The sequence below is a fragment of the Dermacentor variabilis genome, chromosome 9, assembly GCF_050947875.1.
Source record: "Dermacentor variabilis isolate Ectoservices chromosome 9, ASM5094787v1, whole genome shotgun sequence".
In the NCBI taxonomy this organism is placed as follows: Eukaryota; Metazoa; Arthropoda; class Arachnida; order Ixodida; family Ixodidae; genus Dermacentor; species Dermacentor variabilis.
In genome coordinates, this window is record NC_134576.1 from 86,722,266 (window position 1) to 86,742,510 (window position 20,245).

General features: G+C 47.7%; 1 protein-coding gene across 9 annotated transcripts in view; it reads left to right on the forward strand.

Annotated features, from left to right (window-relative positions):
- Positions 1-20,245, forward strand: part of LOC142557054 (uncharacterized) — a 332,986-nt gene that overhangs the window by 85,728 nt on the left and 227,013 nt on the right. For all 9 annotated transcript variants that reach the window (XM_075668611.1, XM_075668613.1, XM_075668610.1 and 6 more), the window contains exon 2: positions 5,918-5,993. The gene's annotated coding sequence lies outside the window, so the exon portion shown is untranslated. The remainder of the gene's footprint in view (positions 1-5,917; positions 5,994-20,245) is intronic.

Here is a 20,245-nt window from a genome sequence, read left to right on the forward strand (position 1 = left end):
TTTGCTAAATTTGATCTTGGTTGCGTTCACAGTTCTCACAGAGCGCGGACATAAATTCTGCGTTGTTCGTAACACACACATACATCGCTTGCATAATTAGTCCGCACACTTTGAACTTTGCCTACACATAAGTCACAACGGGCCCCTTACTTCGTCAAATGTTAACTAGTTTGACTCTATATTTCACCGAGGACACCGGAGAAACCGAGTACAATCTTCGTGACATGCACGGAAATACAAAACAAAAAGGACAGTTGAAAAATTATTCAGGACGCTCCTAATTAAGCCAAGAACGCGAAAATTTCAGGACACACCGCAATTCAAATGTTCCGTATAGGTACAAAACGTCACCATCGTGTAACGTAGATTTCTCTCAGGACATTGGCAAACGTAGCTGAGAACAGCAGCGTGGGACTTTGAAGCACTTCCTAAAAGATGTTTTTTTTTGCAAAGGCTACATTTTATCCTAATGTGCCTAGCGTGACACACATTTCTAATAGCTATCCCTCCGCGTTCACAGAACTTAATCTTGGTGGCACTCGCAGTTATACCAGGGCAGCTGGCTAAATTTTTCGTTCCATGCGAAACACGCTCATAACGCTTCGAAGCACTTACATACGTAATTTATTGCAGAGACCGTAATTATTCCCCACGCTTCGAACTTTGCGTACCCATTACCCATACCCTGCCCCTTAATTCAGCCATATATGAAAAGATGGCTTGCATATGTAGTTCACTGAGGACGCCCAAGAAACCAAGCTATATCCTCGTACCACGCATAGAAATGCCGAAAAGAAATGAGGGTTCACTAATTCCCAACGCTTCAATATGAGCCAGAAGCGCGACATTTTCGCCACACGGGACGCTTGACATTCTCTCTATATTCACTGAATCTGAAATCTGCATGTTGTGCAGTTTTTTAAGAACATGAGAAACATCGCGGGTAACGGCATCGTGACGGTCCGAAACGCTTGAATAATCAACTTTCTACAAGGGCTACAAGAAATCCTACACAGATGAAACATTCACCGTTCGTCACTCCACCACACGCTTCCTGCTTCCTATTAATCGCTTCCTACTGGAAGGACATATGAACACCGTATCTTGCAAAGTTAACCGAGAAAACCGGGGAGGAGCAACTCCATGCAGTGTACAACTCGTTGGCATTTGGCTAAAGGCGAGTATTCAGAAATTATATTCAGTGTTTTCAGGTTTGCTGTTATCTGCCTGTGTATCACTCAATTTCATATATAATTGCTATCTTTTACTGTTGTTTACTTTGTGTTATCCGAGATTAACAATGTGTGCTTTCTATATTATTTCTATTATAAGTGCGCATAAGCTATAAGCCTTACAAGTGCGTTGTTCATAGAATTTCAGCTCGGCATTCATCCCTAATTATCATTAAGGAAACTTATTGTGTATACCTTTAGCTCTTATACATATGTGAAGAGTGTCACCACAATGGATTCCTGTTTCTGTTTTGCCGTGTAGTGCCGATGCATTATTATACCTGCGTGTACAATATGTACGCCCACCTGCTATGGTCTCGAAAAAAGACTGGCAGTATTGAAAAGTAAATAAATAAATAAGGTACATAATTACCCTGCGCAGTTCAAGCTTTCTGTAAACGTCACCCATATAAAGTGTCCCTTTATTTGTTGAAAATTCCCCTGCCGTTCTTGATCCTCTCAGTCAGGCGGAGAAACTTTTGAAGATTGGGATATAACATCTCCGAACGGGCCAAAAACGAGGGTCTGGCAGTTATCATTGAACCCCACTCATTTACAGACACAATTCAAAATTTTAGTAGTTTTTTTTTCCGCAAAGAAACGCACGACAAGGGAGAAGGCACACAGGACACAGCGCGTGACTTTAAAATTTGCCTGCATATTGCCCCTATCGTATTCCTTTACTTTTTTCTCGAAATATAAATTTCGTGAGTTATCTGGTATTTCTTTCTTCTTTTCAGAAAACCGTGGGAACTCGCCTGTAATGTTCTCGGGTGCTTGTATAGTCGCATCAGTAGCTTCACTGTAATATTCTTCGTAAGAGGCAATTTCAGCCAATCGCACTGCAGAACGTATAATTAAAGAAAGGCGGCTGGCCAATGGTAAAAATCACTTTCGACCAAAAAACTTCTCCACCTCGGTTCTAGACTCTCAAGTAAATGCATAAGTGCTGTTAACCAGAACAAGGGGTACAATTGCATCGCAAACATCCTTCTCCCAGTACCAAATGCAGAAGTAATTATCCTATTGACCCAAAACACAAATGTTTTGAAAGCAAGAGCAAAACGAATGAACAAACCTTCAGGCGTCAAATGCCACCCGTACGGTTACACTGGAAGTTAGAACGTGGATTAGAGAAGAGTCTGATCAATTTCTTTTTTCTTTTGGGAAATGTTTTATGCCCTATTTAGAAACTCTTCGCATCTTTCAACTTGCGCAACATTCATCCCCCTTCCTCCCCCATATTCCCCAACGTAGCAAACGATATAGTCACCGTATTATCTTCAACTGGCTCACAGAGTGAGCCAGTTGACGAAGGGGACCGAGAACAAAATCCCACTCAGTTTAGGAATCAGTCGATCTGAAGCCTGTCGACCACTTACGTCGTACTCTTGATACCGAGTTGTTGGCCTTTTTTTGCTATACACTACCTTTGTGTTTTTTTTTTGTAGCTGCTGCTATATGTGTATTGATGATAGACCTCCATGAGCCTTTGGCTACTGGCGCGAAAGCTTTTTTTTGTTCCAATTCAGGTATGAATGACGAACCAATTAAGGGGAAGAAAAGGCAGGAAGGGTGTACAGCGCTATAAGCAGGTAATAGGGCCGTGAGTTCTATTTCTCAAGTTAGCTCTTCATTTCTCTCAATTTCGAGCGATCTTTTGTCGTGGTGTGGTATAGTTCGGTGCGCTGACACGTGCCCAACGTGATTCGTTAGCACTCATAACGTCGCCAGGGAAGATGTTCTATACGCTCCACTCTTTCATTCGTGCTTCCTCCCTATTCATGGAAGGGGACTCGCCGTGGTCAAAGGTTGCGGGCACGAATCGGCATCTTTCTGTCTTGTTGCCCTAGTCTCTTTTCGCCACTTCTGTACCCGCCATCGCCGCACAACTGTCACATTTTCGCAACAAACTAACGCGCTTGTGAGCCTCATAACTCCTGATGAGCTCGGGTTTGAGCTTCATGGAATGTACCTGCATTGGTTCTCTCGAACCCGATCCCTCCAGCTCAGGCTGGCAACCCTGCTGCCGGGCTATGGCTCCCTGAGCGCTAAGATAAAGGCTAAATTTAGCTCTGATTGAGTCAAGGGGGGGGGGGGGGGGGGGACAAGGGACCCATCTGTGCACGCTACACAGGTATTGCCGAGTAGTCGCTTCTTTTCTCCACACAACGTTATCAAAGAAAGGCCCGTGAGTATCATCATCATCATCATCAGCCTGGTTACGCCCACTGCAGGGCAAAGGCCTCTCCCATACTTCTCCAACTACCCCGGTCATGCACTAATTGTGGCCATGTTGTCCCTCCAAACTTCTTAATCTCATCCGCCCATCTGATTTTCTGCCGCCCTCTGCTACGCTTCCCTTCCCTTGGAATCCATTCCGTAACTCCTAATGACCATCGGTTATCTTCCCTCCTCATTACGTGTCCTGCCCATGCCCATTTATTTTTCTTGATTTCAACTAAGATATCATTAACTCGCCTTTGTTCCCTCAACCAATCAGCTCTTTTCTTATCCCTTAACGTTACACCTATCATTCTTCTTTCCATAGCTCGTTGCGTCGTCCTCAATTTAAGTAGAACCCTTTTCGTAAGCCTCCAGGTTTCTGCCCCGTACGTGAGTACTGATAAGACACAGCTGTGATAAACTTTTCTCTTAAGGGATAATGACAACCTGCTGTTCATGATCTGAGAATGCCTGCCAAACGCACCCCAGCCCATTCTAATTCTTCTGATTATTTCAGTCTCATGATCCGGATCCGCAGTCACTACGTGTCCTAAGTAGATGTATTCCCTTACCACTTCCAGTGCCTCACTACCTATCGTAAACTGCTGTTCTCTTCCGAGACTGTTAAACATTACTTTAGTTTTCTGCAGATTAATTTTTAGACCCACCCTTCGGCTTTGCCTCTCCAGGTCAGTGAGCATGCATTGCAGCTGGTCCCCTGAGTTACTAAGCAAGGCAATATCATCAGCGAATCGCAAGTTACTAAGGTATTTTCCATTAACTCTTATCCCCAATTCTTCCCAATCCAGGTCTCTGAATACCTCCTGTAAACACGCTGTGAATAGCATTGGAGAGATCGTATCTCCCTGCCTGACGCCTTTCTTTATTGGGATTTTGTTGCTTTCTTTATGGAGGACTACCGTGGCTGCGGAGCCGCTATAGATATCTTTCAGTATGTTTACATACGGCTCGTCTACACCCTGATTCCGCAATGCCTCCATGACTGCTGAGGTTTCGACAGCATCAAATGCTTTCTCGTAATCAATGAAAGCTATATATAAAGGTTGGTTATATTCCGCACATTTTTCTATCACCTGATTGATAGTGCGATAATGGTCTATTGTTGAGTAGCCTTTACGGAATCCTGCCTGGTCCTTTGGTCCGTGAGTATTACGACTGGCAAATATTTAAGCGTCATGAGTATTTCACGTCTTTTGTGACATACGTATCGTTACATGCGGTTTTAGCAAACGACTTGGCAAACTTTGATTGCCATAGCTGCGCCAGAACGAGCCAAATAAAACACCTTGAAATCTACCACATCACCGTGGGCTTCAGCGTGACATTGAAAAGAGGGTTGATTTTCAGTTTGTCTTCTACACCCGCTGAAAGGTAACTCTAGGGTGATGAAGGAAAAGGTACGGCGCCGTAGTTTCTGCAGATTTGTTACTGCGCCAAGTAGTCGCCACTGGCTTGACAACGCTTTTGTTTTTTGAAGATTTTTTTTAACCAACTAGTGTATCAGCTTAGCTTTCACGTGCCACGGTTTCGCATTTGAAGATGCGAAAGGGAAACACAGTAAAATGAAAAACCGAAAAACAGTTAAACTTAGACACTCGGAGGTGTGTTTTGTGTTATTTTGCTGTAGTATATATAGACAAGAAGTTTTCTCTTCCCCAGCTTAAACTATAACCCGAATGAGAATGTGGGACGATTTTCAGGAGCACTTGGGTACCACGATTTGCCTCGCTAACTTTCCCGTCACTGCCGCAGAAAGTTTTCTACAAGAATAGTAATGACCATCTTACCATAAAATTCATGAAAATGAGATTTCGAAGGAGAACCTTACGAGTCTAAAGCAATTTATTCTGTCCTCTTACGTGTCATTTTAATATATCTCAAGCCTTAACTATGTGACATTTGCTCACTTTGCTGCAACACGATGCTTAAGCGAGGCTGAGAGACGAAGTTCTCCGCTACAAACGCATTCGATTCCAAATATTCCTTTATCTGGAGTCTGTTGCGACCAAAGGGTGCAGTCGCTGCATACCTAGCATACCATCCCTTCAATGGAAATTTGTATGTTTCGAGTAAGTTGCAGTAATGACATACAGTTTTCTCTCCTCCTCAAATGGAAGGAATTGGAGCATAAGTCGAGAATGTAACAGCAAAGGCATTATGCTGTTACATTCCAGTTCAATTTCCAGTACATTTTTCGTTATCTGAAAGAAATTTAGTGAGTTCATAAACGTTGAACTCATTGAATTGCTTTGTCAGTCGTAACGTCAACTTCGAAGAAAAGGTTCCTTCGTTTGTAAGATCTTGCAGATGCCGGCCTTCTTGAACTGTCTTTCTAACTCTCCACTGGCTTGACGTAAACGTTAACGCGTGGTACTCTGGTTACAGTTTGCTGATAGTTTGCTCGCAAACCTAACGTATTTTCACTTACTCCTTTCTAGATGTAACCCCCGGTCCTGGGACATGGTAGGATAGGGGAGAGCTCGTCTCAGCAACGTCACGCCACAGGCTGACAAGGTAAAATTCATCTCTCACTCCTTTTTGTTGTTGTTGTTGTTGTTGTTGTTGTTCTCGCACAATAACTTTACCTTCGTTCTGGCAGCAACGTGATTGGAAAGATTATTATATTTTTTTTCTGAATTGAGGAACAAAACATTCTTATTTTATAAGAGCTTTGTACTAAACTATAACGCCATCGCGGAACACTTCGCTATACGGTAGTTCCGAGCATGGTTTGCCGGAACGAAAAGGCAAAAAAAAAAAAAAAAGAAAGCCCTAGCCATCTGCGAACTGACTACAAGAAACAAAGCGAGTCGGTGAGAATATGGTCAAACGACAAATTCCTTTCGTCAAGTCGCTCTCGAAAGAAACTTACGTTTGCCGATGACAACGTTCGAGTAGTACTAGTTCTCTCGAAGTTCAGCGCTGGTCTCCGATGCCTTGGTAACAAAACCTCCAGCCAAGGAGTGCAAATGCCACCTGCACAAATGTAACCACGGCTGGTTCTTTCTTTTGCCGAGGGATTCGCACTGGGACATCAAATTACACCATTAGCGTTTTCCAGCGAGCGCGCATTTTCTCTCGGACTGGGCGAGGCAACCCTTTCCCCCCCCGCGCGAAGTGAGCGTGAGTCCTTTTGTGCCAAATGGAATTCACAGCCGAAGAGGCAAAAATTTTAGTTCGGATTCCTCGTCTGCTAGCGAGGTGGCTGAACCGGTGAAAGTCGATCCAATGTCGCCGGCAAGCTGTGAGGTCCACGGCAGTGGCCTGCAACGTCTCTCTCTCTCTCTCTCCTTTCTTTTGCATTCGCCGTAGTGTCTCGCGGCGAGTTCGAATCTGCTAGGCTGGGTAAGAGTGTATTACCTACGGGCTGCTTTCTGTGATGCTTTTATGTCGCAAATTCCAGCACGCTCCGCGGTGCCACCGTACATCTGACTCCTCGAACACTGGTGGCGCATTTCTCAAATTCTCGCCCTGAAGCTTCTACTTGCTTTCTCTCTGCTCCTGTGCGTAGCTTGATGTAAAAAAAAAAAAAGCTTCTACTGCCACGCGTGAGGGAACTCTCGGCTGGCCGTTACCGTACTTCCCTCACAAGAATTGCATAGGACATTCAGTAGATAAGCTATAGCCTTTTTTTTCTTTCTCTCTCAATTAGTTCTACGAAAATCCGCAAGGTACTGAATGTGCCATGAAAAATGAAAATAGCTACAATAATAATAATAATATTTGGGGTTTTACGTGCCAAAACCACTTTTTGATTATGAGGCACGCCGTAGTGGAGGACTCCGGAAATTTTGACCACCTGGGGTTCTTTAACGTGCACTTAAATCTAAGCACACGGGTGTTTTCGCATTTCGCCCCCATCGAAATGCGGCCGCCGTGGCCGGGATTCGATCCCGCGACCTCGTGCTCAGCAGCCCAACACCATAGCCACTGAGCAACCACGGCGGGTTAAAATAGCTACAAGAGACTAACGTGTAGCTGCTCTGGGTGGAAGACAATATTTCGCATTCAGTCAAGTCGACAAACACGCGCACAATTTCGGCATACAGTGCGCTTGAAAGACCTCATGCTAAAAGAAAGTTTGCTGCCATTTTGGTGCATTTGCAGTGTAAACTTAATATGCATTCAACAGGATAAGTACGAGCGTGTAAGGTAATCTCCTGTCTAGTAGAAGGAGACATCTTTCATTGTGGAGGCTGCGCTCCCCAGTCATGAAGCGGTGAGAAGACAAAGCGTTTTCAAAGTCATTCGTAGGTAATCCTCTAAAGACAATGCGTATAACTCTTCATGTCATCTTACAAAGGCTGTGGAAAAGCTCATACCTCATCCAAAGAAAGGATGATGTGAAAGCTCTACCAGGCTACAGCACTGCGCGTGATGGGAGATAGGCGAAAAGAATTTAAACACGAATACATCGGCGCCAAAAACATTTACGCTAAACTAGTTGCGGACAACCACATATTTTAACGAGAGCGCCTGCGAACACTTCATTAAAGAAGCTTTGCTGTGTCAAAAAAAATGACGTGGCTGCTTCATATAGGCTTGACCGAAATGTGTGTCAACCTTGCGAAAGTCAAGCTCCTACTAATGATCACTTAAATAAATTTCTCTTTCTGTCCTTCTGTCTCTGCCTCTGTCGCCCTCAATCTCGCGTCTTGTCCTATAGATTCGGCTGGGACAGTTGCACGCACGAATGGATTCCAGTGCATCAGGAGAACTCACGGTCCAGATTACGATGCCTATTAAATGGTCTAGTGGAAAACATTTCAATCCAGAGTACCATGCGAACGTCTCCCCTTTTTGACTATCCGCTTTAACGACTAGAATCAGACCTTAATGAACACTACCTACTATTTGAGCGAACAGTTTGCGCTTTCTATAACGCTACGTCGACTCCAAAGATTTCCCGACAACACATTTTTTTTTAATTGTGTTAGAAAACCTATTTGGGATGCATCGCCGTGTAATCACCAAAAGAAGCGGCACCGCCCAACATGCAAGGGCAGAAATAATTTACGTCGCTCATTGCTTTACTATCCGTGATAGAAATATATATATATATATATATATATGCGAGACCATTGCAATGTTCCTCGCCAAAATGTTCGCTTTTCCGCGCTGTCACGTAGGTGTAGTCATTGAAACCAAAATTATAAGGGCGTGAAACCATAAATGCATTCCGTAGTGTTATTTTGGGCACACTCGAATGCCATCATGATGAAGCTCACAACAAATCAGAGGTGCTTCAACAGCCCTGTGAGCCAATAAGAACTGCCGAGATGGCGAATTCGACAATATAACCGAATTGGACTCAATCCGGACCACCACCGCTTGGCTATTTGTCGATAAGACGCGTTGAAAAAAAGGTATCACTCTCGTACCTCCCGTTTTCAGCACCACCATAGGTGGTGCAGAAAACATGATGACCGTCACGTGGTTCAGGCTCCGCAGTCACTGCGCTGCATGCAGTATGCAAACGCATAGCCTTTGAGACCTGTTCTTGGAAGTCAGAGGCAACCGGCTCTGCGGCGTGGGTTTAGACACCCCACCTTAATGAAACGCGCACAAACATTTTTACTGCCGCGGAAAGTTTTCGTTGGCTATATTTTCATCGCTTATCGCAATTCCGCAACGAATTGACTTATCTATCAAGAAAGCTTGGGAAAACGGGGTTTTGTCAGAAAACGTGAACAGGATACGCTTCGGTGAACAGAGATAAGCAGAGATGATACGGCTTTGGCTTCATTCAATCGCTTACTCGTTTTCAAAAGAGCGCATAAAAATGCGTGTACTGCTCTCTCTTTCTTTTTCAACTAAATAGTGGCGACGATTCCCTTTCTCTCTCCCCCTCCTCCGACACACTCTCGCCACCGAGATATGCGAGGGCGCTATGTATAAGCCAAAGTTATTCACACTGGCGATAACCAGTACACACTTGTAGCAGAGAGAGAAATATCAACTTTATTTACAAACTTATCTCTGCCGGAGCTGTAAAAATTGATTTTTGTAAAAATCAGACCCTAGAGCTCAGTATAGAAGTTTGACAAGCTTTCGAGGACGCGGCCTGTGGTGAACGGCGAAGCACCCGTTTATCTATCAACTCTTGGGACAGTTAGCAAAATAAGCACAAGCTCACCCCTTCACCATGGTGCGACTTCTCGGCACCGAAGTCGGAAACACGGCGAAATGCCGCACCGAGAATATGTGCCTCTAATTTCATAGATAAACATCTCTGTCAAGTCTCCGCACCATCGAAGTCCGCGTAATCTCGTGCAACCCGTGTTGCGAACACAAACACTGCGCCCGCCCTACTCGACTCTATCGCAGCGTCGAGCCTTACATTTCCTGTTCTACCGCACCTTATCTCGCAAGACATGCGGCTTTCCCAACCACCCATTGCTCAACCATCCAGTTCTCGCGAACTCACAGCGTGCGTTCTTGTCTCATCGTTCGTGGCCCGAGTATTGCGTTCGATTTGTTCAGGGCAACTCCTGCGATTTCTCGATGTCGACAGCTGTCGACATCGATAATCGCCGGAGTTGCCCGGGTTTGAGAGTTGCACAGCGTTCTTTTTAGAAATTAATTTAATTAATTGCCTAGAACACCCTACCTTACCTCCTCCTCAGCTACAGGCCACATTGTGTATCGCGTCAGGAGTCTTCCATGCAAAACATGCCGGGGCCGTGCAGACGACAGCATCGAGGAGCCGACGATCGTGTAGCTATAGTGCTTGGCGTGAGAACTTGCTGTCGCGAGAAGTTGCGTTCCCTGTGGACGGGCAAGAAATGGGAGGGAGTGGAGTTGTTGGCCGCACGAACTTCAGCCCTCGCCGACCGCACACACAGTTTGAGCCGACACATGGGGAAAAACAACTTGCCGCAGGTGGGGCAAGTTGTTTGGGCTGGTGGGGCAAGGTTGTGGGATCGCTCCCCGCCTGCGGCAAGTTGTTTTTCCATCCACTTTCAGTTCCATTAATTTATCGTTTCCTTATTTAATTTGTTAAGCACAAGTAAATTCCCCTATGTTGTCCTTGGTATCAGTGTTTGTTGGCCTCCTATGAAATGACTAATAAAACTCGGGCCCCTCGGTTAACCCCCTTTCTTCTCGTTTAAAATAGAAAGCTGCACTTACAAAATCAGTGGTTAGGGATACCGTTGGTCTTCATGTTGCAGCGCGATATGTTGCGCATGTGCACCGGCTGTCGTGGTGGCGGGTCGAATGCGAACGGCGATTCGTGGTTATTGCACTCGGCAGAACCACAGCCGTCACTGTTTGACAGATCCGAAGAGCTGGTGCAGCTGACATTGTCGCGCGGCGGTCCGACGCGGTCACGAATAAGCTAGCGTCTGCTCCTCGCTGCCAGCAGACGGGACCGGCATGCCTTGCGCGCCTTCCCCACTGGGTTAACTCTGGTGACGTCACACGAAGAGGTTCGCTCGGCTGCTCAGTCAGGTTTCGATTTCGTTTTTCTCTTTGTTTGCGTATTTAAATTTATTTTCGAATTTGCGGAACAATATTGCTATCAGCGGGGTATCGGGAACCTATATATTCCATTGCCTTGACATGGTCAAAAAATCGCCGGAGTTGGCCTTTCAGCGATATAGACGCGTGACCAGAAAGTGACGCAGAAATTAATCTTCGGCAAATCAACCCTCGACGAGGCAAGGAATAGTGGGGAACATGTCTCCGTTGTCGTTTCTTCCAAGCACAGAATATGGAGAAATAAGCTACAGGGACGAAAAGAAAAACAACGTAACACGTGATTTTGAGGGAGGCATGGTCGACTCAAAAGAAGTGCAAAACGGTGGTAAAGGAGGGGAGAAGACAGCGGAGGGAGATGGCGCCGTAGGCCCGCAGGAGTGACATTGGGTTCCATGGACGCGCAGACCAGAGTGCAGTTAGAAAGAGCTCCGCTGTACCAATCGGCGCAAACTGTGTCAGCTTTATCTTTTTCTGTTCCCTTTTATTCCCTGCTTTTTTTTCTTCACACTGTTTATCGTTCTTTACTTCTGAATTTTTCTCGTTTTTTTTTCTTTTCCTGCTGATCGCTTCCACGTCTCTACTTCGGCGTCTTGTACGACACCACCACCTCACTGGTGGTCCTAGCAACCTTTTTTTTCCTCATTCTTTTTTTTTTTCCTCTCCGCATTCTTTCTTTTCGGCATCGTCAACTTGACCTTTCTTGTTTCTGCGGTGCCTGGTGATGGACTCTTTCCAACTCTCCTTGTCTTTTGCGCTCGCATTCTCTTTGAGGCTTTTGCTTCGCTTTTTCTTTATCGCCAGCGGCGCGCTGGACATGGTTCTTTGAACACGCCTCGGAGAAAGACGGCGACCAAGCATGGTCAAAGGAAGAAAAAGAAACAAAAAAATAAGAAAAGGGGAGGCGGCAGCTGGCAACGGCGAACGTGCGGGATGTGTGAGACGTTGGTACAGGACAGGCGAAGCGAAGTGCACAAAAAAAATGTGAAACAAGCGCGCGAAACCGAAACCAATAATGAAACAGAGCCGAGAAATGAAGGAAGCAAGGAAAGGGCGAGTGATGGAAGGAAGGAAGGAAATAAAGAAAGGGGAGGGCCGCTCGGGGGACAGAGCTGAGCGCGTGCTAAACAAAGCCCGCACAAGCCGAATCCAAAGCCTCCTCCTCCCCCCCCCCCCCACGCACACACCGCCACCACCCGACCAAGCCACAACACTCACGCGCAAATACGCACGCACGCACGCCATATAGAAGCGAGGAGCGCGCCTCGGGAAGCGTGGGCGGGGAGGGTGTGCGAAAAGGAGGATAGGGAAGGCTAGGGAAGCGGACAGCACGTTGGGCGCACAGACGCACACAGCACGCACGCAGCACACTGCCAAACGTGCCTCCCCCCCTTCAGCCCCCCTGGCTCCAGCTTTGAGGGTCGAGCCGCCGGTTCAGAATCGATTGCTCCACAGGAGGGAACCGAGGGTGGTCGGGAAGGAAAAGGGGCGAAGGATAGGGAAGGCGGCCAGGGAAGATAGGGCAAAACGCGGCGTACGTGCGTATGTGTGTGAGTGTGTGTGAGTGTGTGTACGTGCGTGCAGGGCTGAAACGCGGGTTCGAGGCCCAGCGCGCGCAATGCCCGGAGGGAGGGGGGGGGCGAAAGAGGACGGGGGGAAGTGGCGAGGCCAGTGGGGTCGAAACCCAGGGTTCAGAACCGCGTCGCGCGGGTCTTTTCCTTTCGCTTCTCCTCCTTCTTCTTGTTCTTCGTAGCTGCGCTCGTGCGGTGTGCGTGTGTTTGTGCGTACGCTTGCTAGCAGCTCGCTCGCCGAGCTGGATCCGGCGGCGCGCACGCCGGCGGCGGCGGCGTTCGCTCCTTTTGGGGTTTTGCGCCCAGTCTTCCCCCCTCGCTTCCCTAACCTCCCCAGCAGACCACGTTGCACGCTCCCCTCCTTCGCCCCCCTTCTCTCATCGTCGAACGCACAGCGTGGTCCTTATTGATCGCGCCGGCAACACTGCCGGCTGTCTGTCACGGACAACTCCTCTGAGGCGAACCGAGAGGAGATCCTTCCTTCCACCCCCGCCTCCTTTTCGGTCTTTTTTTTTACACTTGCAACGTCTTCTCTCCTTTTTTTTAGCGTTCTTGTCCAGCATGAGATTCCGCTCAGCTTCCCTTTTTTTTTTCTTTGTGTGTCTTCTCGCTTGGCCTGCTCCTACCACTAGCGTTGGCAGTGTCGCCTCTAAGTTCGCGCGCTTTTTATTTTACCTTTCTTTCTTGCCTTTTCCTTCTCTTCCATCCCGTGTCCCGTTTTTATCGTCTATTCTGTTTCCTTTTGGTGTGCGGCTGTCCCACGCGAGCACTGACGTGCGTTACGTGTGTGGCGGTGATGGTCCTCTCTGGCCAGCGGTGCCTCGCCCGCTTCTTCCTTAGCGCTCCTTTTTACGTGTCCTTTTTTTTTTTCATTCCTTGCCGGTTCCACGTGCTTACTGCCTCGTTGCTGCAGCTCGTTGCTCGCTTCGCTCTGATCGCTGGATCGTGGTGGTTCGCCGGTTCGCCCCGGCGATCCATGGTACGCCCAACCTCGCCTGGCTTCTCCCCTGGCCGGGACGTTCGTTGTCCCTGTACGGCCGCAGCCATGTCGGTCCAGCTGGGGATTGGACGCTGGCCACTTCACCTTCCCTCAAACTCCCTTAGCAGACATTCCCCCCTCTCACCCATCGCGGGACCACCGTACTCACACGCTCGGGATGCCCCTGCCCGCGATTCTCGTTGGCCTGGGCGAGTCTCCGCAGAATCGCGTGCCGCTCGTTATCGTCTTATTTGTGCGCGATGGCTAGCTGGTTTAACCGCCCGCTTAGGGTACAAGCGGCCGAGAGAAACCGGGGCTAGCGAAGCTCTGGAGCTCTCGCAAGGCACAACAGGTCGAGGCTACGCAAATCGCTTGACTGTTGTTATGATGAATTCTTCAGTGCTGTCGTGGCAGCAAGCCGATAGACAGTCTTTTTTTGCTTGGGGAAAGAAATTTAAACTGGATACGGCGGATGTCTGCGTTAAAGAGATAGTCGTGCGGATAGACGACGTTCGACCCTTCGCTAGCCGCGTGCGCCTCCACTGTTTCGAAATTTCGCACCACGTGTTCGCCGCCGCACTCTGAACGTAGCATGTTGGCGTGTTGTTGATAACTTTGAAAAGGGCATTGTTGCCCTGTGATGTGAAGCTTATACTTTGCGTGGCACAAAAACACGGCATCACACATGTATTCGACAGATTTATTGACTGTTGGCGAAGACTCAAGACACTGCCACTTGCGTTTGCCCAATGCTTATCCCGATGTGCGGTGTCGCACCGCTCTCAGTTTCAACTGCACGCATAAAGGCACCCTCTGAGCCGCTTATCACCGCACACAAAAATTGAGGTATCTTGTTCCAAGAAATATCTGCTCACGTCTTGAAAAGAATGAGAGTTGATCCCGTTTACTTGGTACATTGGAAATTACAATGGCTCGCACCGGCCTCTTAGCGTTGCAGATTGGATCTTAATCCTTCAATGGCGTGTGAATGAAGATGTAGCATGGCGTGTGCAGAAGGATAAGAAGTGACCCAGTTCATACGTTGGACTACGCTTGAGCGCAAACTGTTTTAAACCTTGTTCGTTTGTTCTTTCTAAATATGCGTAAGTGCGTTTACAAGAAGAAATGGTTCCAGAATTATTCAGGGATGTTCACTCCACACTGCAGTGAAATTGAAGAGTGAAATGCCGGTTTTATTGCGCAGCTTCTGCGGGATACTTGAGCTGCTTCTTGACGAACTGTAGTAGATGGCGAAAGCTGCGCGTACGCCTAATTCGCTTCACTACGTTAGTCGTCATATACAAGGCTAATGTCTCGAATATGTCAGTCCTGCTAGCTTAGCCGACCCTCTTCGTTACACCTTGAAGGATGTGGTAGTCGTTTTCTCGCGCCGTAAAGCGGGAACGAGAAAAAAATATATGCTGATCGCACGCACTGTGGGAATCGATGTAAGCGAAGCTTAGTCTGCTCTTTACGATCATCGACGTTATTTGGCCGTGATACAATGACGACATGCGACAGTCGTGACTTGATTTGAAAGGTTGCATTGCCTGATCCACTGGTGTTTGTTGCTCTTGCTCCGCTCGACGCTTTATTGGAGCCTTTGTCTCCTCGGCACTAATTGCACGCTTCGGCGCTATTATGGATTGTAGCGCTGTAGCTCACAAAACTGCCTCCTCTCTCTCTCTCTCTCTCTCTCTCTCTCTCTCTCTCTCTCTCTCTCTCTCTATTCCTTCGCTAACATTCTACCCACCTCCTCCCTTTACTGTCGTTGCTGTTGCAGGTGAGCACGCAGAGTAGCGCGGCAACTCCTGCACTGCATTTGGGGAGGGGGGGGAGGTCACGCCTATAGTGACGGCGTCTAGGGGGTATTGTGCACATGCGACGCGGCGTAAATGTTGACACGAGCTTCTCGAGTCGTCCTTCCTTTGTGCCACGCTCCTGTCATGTACTAACGCGATAGGGGCCCTGTGTCGCAGAAAACCCGGTGTCGACGCCGCGGGCGTCGCTTGGCGAATGATCATTCTGAACCCCAACCGCGCAGGCCCTCCACGTGGCGCGTGACTTGCTTCTTTGTATTCTTTACAATGTTATTCCTCGGAATTTTGAGAATGACGGCTCGTAAACAAATGTCACGAAGCGAAACACCGACAACGCATGCCTTTTATGTTTTCGTGATATGGCCACGGCTCAACCACGTCCCCACGCAGCCCGCGTTAGTGTCTTGCGTCTCGAGTCCACACGTGGCCGGCGTTATAGCTGCGTGCAAGACCACAGCAGCAGCAGCAGCGGAAAGTCGAAGAGAGAGGCAAAGAAAGCTACGCTTTAAAAACACAGGAAACTTGGTAGACATTGAATGCGCTAACTAGTAAGTTAGCTAGTACGTCGGCCGAATACGTATATAGTTATTTTTATTGTTATTTCTTTTGCCATTTAGTCAGTCACTCAGTATGCACAGTAGTGCGTCCACATTGGATAACGAAGAACACTCGCTGCCAACTATGACGATGCCTTGATAACTGAAGAGAGACCTCGGTAACAAACATGGGGAAAGTTGACATCTTAGACGTATTCATTGCGATCATTGGAACCACAAACACACATATGCATGAGCAGGACATTCCCTATATACACTACGCAATGTTAGAGACCTCCTGACGAACAGCTTGCGAACAACTGACAAGCAGGAATACGTCCGGTATTCTGCAGTACGATTCGTCGCACAGTACAGCTTAATAATATTGGTTGATCTCAGTGGCATAACTCTTCCGCCTGCAAATAACTCTGTTGATTGAAAACTTATTTTCATCACATTTCTTGCCGTCATCATTGTCATGAAAAGAATACATCTGCAGGAAAGGATAAGAATTTTCAATTCTCTAGTGACCTTTGTTAAGTTCAGAGAATGCAGATTCCATGCAAAAACTCACTACGTGAACGTTCAATATGATTACATAAGCGATTTCATGTAAAGCAGGCTTGAAAAGCACATGTCCAACCACTTGAATATAATGCCTGGTGAAAAACATTGTGAATACCCATGAAAGACTTGAACGAACTACATGCAACAGCATAATGACACAAAGCAAAAACAACCAACTGTCTACCTTTTCACTCGTTTTACTAAAACATTTTGCAGATTTTATTCGAACTTGCAGCACTATTCCGATCATACGTATTTCAACATACGTACACAGCGCCTGAAAGGGGTATCTCTTTCATCATGTCCACGAAAATCTTTGGCAACACTGAGTAATGCAGGCGCGGAGAATTCCTGTATAGAGGTTTGTTTTCAGGTTATGCTTCATAGCTGTGCTTCCTAAGATAAAAAGAAAAACATCTGGCCAGCAATTATCTGTTGATCTCGCATCAAACAATAAAAGCAGCACTTAGTCATTAACGGGGACCCTCTATAACAGGGCGCCAATCATTTCGCTGCCTTAAGTAATACCTGCTGCACTCACGGCAGAGTGGTCAAGAAATGTGAACCTGCGCAGACTGTCGACAACTTCTATTCAAATTGGGGTTAAACATCGGGCCACTCGACAAGCAGCGGGGAAGGCGGGGGAGGGGTATTATTTGTTTGTTATACTGGTGTTAAAACGCACACACTGCGCAACGTACTGTTTCCTTGCTGTGTTCTTTTTTTTTGTATGAACATTTTAGGCACATTTGCGAGAAGGAGGTGCTTCGTTGACGGAACGTTTTCCGCATCCCCTCGTGTTCTCGCCGTTCGGTCATTGGCCAATAAGTCATGAAAGCGATGAGCACGTTGCTGCACTTTCTGAATTTGACAGACCTGTACGGTAGTATTTATGTGCACCTCTGAGTGAAGTTCAAACCTTAGCGCATTCTCTGCATTCCTCTTCGTTCCTTGGCCATCCTCCCCTGCGTAGGGTAACAATGGAACGTGAGTCCGGTCGACCTCCCTTAAGTTGCTTCCCTTGTCTCTGTTGTGCGTCTGGAGAAGTGTAACGCCCAATGCACAAGCACAACGGGGACGTGCGTAGATAAGCTTAGATTACGTTAGGTTAGGTTTCGAGCTTTCCTGAATAGTGTTCGTGAGTTTAGGGCGCCCGGCACTGCAAAGGCCTACTTTGGCATTCATTTTTGTATTGCAGAAAACCAGTATTTGTCGGCACTTTCAATGTCATTCAAATGAGTAATTCAATCGAAACGCAGTCTCGTCTTTGACATCTTGGTAGCGACTTCCGCTCCAGGACACTGACGAGACTTCTATTGTCTCCTTTGCGAATGTAGGGGTGTATTTGTAGTCGATGGCGAGAGAGGGAGGGTGGTGGGGGTGGCCAAAGGTTCGACCGTTTATCTTCCGCCACGGCTCCCTGTTCTACGCTTTCGTGACCAGAGCGGCCACAGTCCGCGCTACCAGAGAGTGGAGAAGGCGAAGGGTAACGCGTCCACCCCTTTCGCTGTAGGCCGACGCTCGACTGGCACCGAGCGTGGCACACTCTCGCCCACAATCGCGTGGCTGGAGCTCGTTGCAACTCAGGGACCCCGGCGCGGGGTCTCTGAGGCGGCGAGATTGGGCACGCCTGAGGCTGGGTAGCGCAGGCCGCGGTTCCATGCAGCCAAGTCGGGTAGGAGTCGCTCGTTCCGTGCTGCTCGCTTCGTCTACTGAACGGCGTTGGCCATGTCCGCAGATTTCTGTGGATGTTAAGGTTTTTCTTTTTTCTTTTTTCTTACAGAAAGCAGCCGCTAATGCCGCATTCGACGCCGAGCTTGTTCGGTCGTCGCCGAATACCCTCCTCGCCCACTCCGCCTCTCTTCTTCTTGCAACCGCGGCGCACTATTGCAACTGCACGTTTGCCGTCGCCCTCACCGTATTAGCGCCGTTGTTGTTCTCGTCGACAGTGTCAGGTCGCAATCATCGTCACTACGTCACTGGCGTTGTCATTGGCGTCGACATTAGCGCATGCATGAATGTGACAGGGCCGCATCATGTCTAGTTTAAAAGCAAATTGATTAATTGGGGCGTCTCACGTACACCAATACCATGATATGATTGCGAAGCGTGCCGTAGTCGGGGACCCCGGAATAATTTCGAAAACCTGGGGGATCGCATCCACTTCTAGCGCTAGGAAAAGGAATCACGCTAACGTAGGCGTACTCCGCAGCAAACTCTTAATATAGTCGGTTCATAGTGAACAAATAATGTACTGCGAAAAATGTAACAAAACAGAATCTGTCATCACTGTCGCATCTCGCTTTCTTTTCTCCTCGCGGAATTTCGAGCAGTATACATTACTTGTTCACATTAATGCGCCAGGAGAGGGTAGACGGCGATGAGCCGGTTGTCTCATGTGATGCTCGTAAATGCTGTTTTGTAGCATCGAGGAAGAGGGGGAAAGGGAGATGTCTTCCCCAGAGCGCGGTCTCCTCCATAAAAGGGGCAAAACGCACTTTGCCGGAAAGATGTCCCGGTTCGGTTCGGACGAAGGGGGCATTATCCGCCACATCTAAACGATTTCGCATCGGTGATGCGCTAAGAAATGCGATCCGCTGTCCGGTCATACTTATGTATAAAACAAGGCTAATATTGTGGTCCTCATCGCGCCCTTTTCCGTCATTGTTTTACGACAGCCATCCGCGAAGTCGTCTTGGGCGGAAAGCCCTTTCTTTGCTCCAAGTCAACTGGAGAACTGCGCTGCATAATAACGCTACTCTTGTTGAGTTGAGACGCGGGAGGACGACGATGCGGATTAGAGAGCACACGGGGGAAGACGATATTATAGTTGACAGTAGGAGGAAGAAATAGAATTGGGGAGGCCGTGTAATGCGTACGGCAGATAACTGGTGGTCCAGTAAGGTTTCAAAATGGGTGCCGAATGAGAAAAGGCGCAGTCGAGGGCGGCAAAGAACTAAGTGGTGCCGTGAAATCGGTAAGTTTGCTTATAGATACGATGGCATAGGATGACGCAAGACAAGTGTAATTGGATAACGTTGGTAGATAACTTTGTCTTCCAGAGGATACAGAGATGATGATGACGACGACGATGATGATGATGATGTGATGCGTGTTATTTTCTTTAGTATAGTGAGGCTAGGCCAGTAGACTTTAGTCCCTCGATCTGGTACAGCCAGAAGCGCTGGTCGTTGTTGCTCTTTAATAAGGAAATAACAGGCCGGCTTCTGTGCGTCTAGTTTTTCCCGTTCACCGCTCTCACCTTCTCGCTTCTGTAGTTCCTAGCTCACAAATAAGCCGTTCCACGCCTTACGCAGATACTAACGGTTGCTTCGCACCCAGTTCTACGCAGTCGCTGCATTGAACCTAAAATTTGCAAAAAGAGAGAGCCCTTATTTACATGAATGGCAGAGAGGTGCGCTCTAGTCTGGTATTCCCCACTGAAGAGGGGAAGGGAAGTAAGAGTATTGAGATGGATGATGATGATGATGATGATGATGATGATGATGATGATGATGATGATGATGATGATGATGAGGAGGAGGAGGACGACGACGACGACGACGACGACGACGAGAAGACAAGGAGTGAATGCACATATGCATTAGGCCGCCGCCTATAACCAAGCCGCTCGCGTAGTCCTGCAGGGACTTCGACAGCGCGCTTCAACCGTAGTTGCCTGTCAGCGCTAGCTGGAAGGCTGTCCAGCGTCCGCCTCTCCTTCGAAAGCTACAGCTTCTTGTTCCGTTTTTCCGATCCAGTTCATTGCGCACAGTAACCGGCGATTATGAAGATGCCCGTGGTACATACAAAA